This window comes from Sciurus vulgaris (assembly GCF_902686455.1).
Source record: "Sciurus vulgaris genome assembly, chromosome: 5".
NCBI lineage: Eukaryota > Metazoa > Chordata > Mammalia > Rodentia > Sciuridae > Sciurus > Sciurus vulgaris.
In genome coordinates this window covers 102,831,582-102,834,318 of record NC_136465.1, presented here as the reverse complement: position 1 = coordinate 102,834,318, position 2,737 = coordinate 102,831,582, and the positions used below count along the sequence as shown (strand labels likewise).

General features: G+C 45.7%; 1 pseudogene across 1 annotated transcript; it reads right to left on the bottom strand.

Annotated features, from left to right (window-relative positions):
• Window positions 1-259: 259 nt before the first annotated feature.
• On the bottom strand, window positions 260-2,403 carry LOC306660647 (cytokine-like nuclear factor N-PAC; annotated as a pseudogene). The gene has a single exon. The product of its transcript is annotated as a cytokine-like nuclear factor N-PAC (transcript).
• Between the last annotated feature and the right edge of the window lie 334 nt (window positions 2,404-2,737).

Here is a 2,737-nt window from a genome sequence, read left to right as displayed (position 1 = left end):
CACGCATGCACGCGCGTACATGAGCACATGTGTGAGAACACACGACCACCTAGTCTGGGCTTGTGTGCAGCACAATAGCTTCCTCGAGGCCTCCCCAAGGCCTCATGGGAGGGTGCTGCTGTATGCTATGCTGATGGCAAGTCTCAAAGTCTGTATAAAAAGAAATGGAGACAGGTGGACTGGTCCAGAGCCATGTCCTGAGACAGTGGCCCCACATCAGGAATAGGGGCAACGGGAAGATGGGAACGGGTGGGGTGCCAACAGCTCAGTGTATGTAGGCCCAGTACACGACAGACATCTCACTGTCAGACTGGTCCAGTGACTTGGTTCTTTTGTACACCTCATTGGCTGCAACTGACATGGGAGTTGGGTGCTTGATGGCATCGCCCAGTACGATGGCCAAGCAGAGATCCTTCTGAATGTATTTTAGGTAGAAGTCAGGCTTAAAGTTTCCTTGCAGGATATTTTGGCACTTCTGGTCCAGGAAGATGCTGGCTAACTGTCCCTGACTGAGGATGTCCAAGAGTGTCTGCTGTCACTGGCCTGTCATCTGGACCAGGGTCAGCCCCTCGGTGATTGTGGCTATGAAGCTCCCTTGGACCATATTCATGATGAGCATCATTTTGGCTGCATTCCCAACTTCACCTAGAAAGAAGGAGGTCTTTCCCATTGCCTGGAAGCAGCTGCTTCAGTCCTCATACAACCCCGTCTCCAGCTGCCAAAATCATCAGCATCCCATCATTGAACAGCTGCTGATTCCCTGAGACTGGGGCTTCCAGAAAGTGGCCCCCACTGGACACAATCACCTGGGCCAGCTCAGTGACTGTGTCAGCATCCACTGTTGACATGTCCACAAACCACTTCCCAGATCCCTTGCAGCACACCACTGGGGCCCAGCACCAGGTCCTTGGCTGCCATTGGATTGGACACACAGGCGAAGGTGATGTCGTAAGTTGAAACGACTTCCGCAGGTGTTCCTCTAGGTGGGTCCCCTCTTTCTCTGCAGTCCGGTTCCAGTCACCGTGTGACCCATTTTTAGCAAGTTGGAAACAATGATACTTCCCATGAGGCCAAGGCCCAAAAATCCTCTTTTTGTCCATGGGTGATGCTGCCATTCATGGCAGCTGTGCTGTCTGCCGCCTGGATGGAGGTGGAACCAACCAGTTTCCTCTTCACATATTTTCAACTTCTTTGTGATTGCCTGGTAACAGACAGCTGGCTTCTCTTTTTGGCTCAGCAGGAAATGATGGAAATGAGGATCTGCATCTTTGACAGGCTCACTTGCAGTAGGCTGCCATTTAAATGTGGCCATTTGTCCAGCTATCATCCCCATCATGGTACTAGACTCAGGAATGGTGAGGTCCTTCTCATCCTTTGGGGGCTGACCCTGTTTCTGGGAATTTGCTCTTGGGCTCTTTTCAGAGGGGGTTTGGAGCCTCTCTCTGCAGAGCCCCAAGACACCCTCTTCCTTCCTTCTCCCACATTCTTCACCTTCCCTTCAGATAGGCTAAGTTTGCTCTTCTCATCACCTGAGTTTGGCCTACTCCTCTCCTCACTGGAATTACGCCGACTTGTCATCAGCAGAGATGTGGGACAATGTCTGGTCTTTCCCTTTGGCTCTCCTGAAGAACTCTTCAACAGCATCCACAGCTTGCTGGAATCATTTACCCTTGTTGATCTTTATCATTTCCTCTTTATGAGCATGATATGGCTTCAGCTGTTCCACTTTGATCCAGGCATGATCTTCTGTTCCAAAAAACTTCACAAAGAAGCATTTATTTCCTTGTGGTTTCCTCAAATCCTTGGGTGGATTAACAATCTTTCCTGGCCAAGGAGGATACAGGCCTAGTTTTCCCCACACCAAGTTGCCGAAATGCAGACTCACAGCTGCCATCTTACCACCCTTCTTTAATGTTTATGTACACCTAGAAAAACTAACTTCAGATGATCGGCATTCAGGACAATTGTTTACATAAAAGAAAAATCTGGTGTGCTTTACTTCTGGCAAATGGATACTAAACAAAACATACATTACAGCAGCAGTTTGGTCCTCCACTAGTAGCATGAGCATCACCTATGAGTTTGTTACAAAGGCATATCTTTGGGCCTCACCTGACTGACTAGGATAGAGCCTAGGAAACTATTTTCAGCAAGCCCTCCAGGTGATCTGTAAACTTAAAATAGTTAAGAAACCACTATCTCACAAGTTTGGAACCATCACTTGAAAAAAAAAAAATTAGATTTATTCTTTAAAATGGTGACCTCATACAGTGTAAAATGAAGTGACTAGATTTTATTGCACATTAGGAGCTTAACACAGGATGTTCCCTATTCCTGGTATGCTTATAGTTCTATTCTTTATGTATGTACTTCTTTTAAGTTAATCTAGTTATCAGCTGAAAACCCCCTGACCTGACAATACATAATGTTATCATACCCTGCTGTCAATATATTATCATGTTTTGTTTACTTCACACTATCACTGTACAAAGATTATTACTTGTCCTATTTTTATGTCTGTTTCTCCAGAATATATACTACATGAGAGCGGGGAACTTGTTTTATTACCTACTGACTCCCCAATACCTCATATAGCATGAGCACATATTTATATGTTCAATTTTGGAAAAAAAAATGGACACATGCACCTCTGGTGTTCTAGCAAATGGACAGTGGAAATGTTTCTCAGGCTAAAAAAAAAAATTATTAAAAAGCAACACAGTCCACAGCAATATTT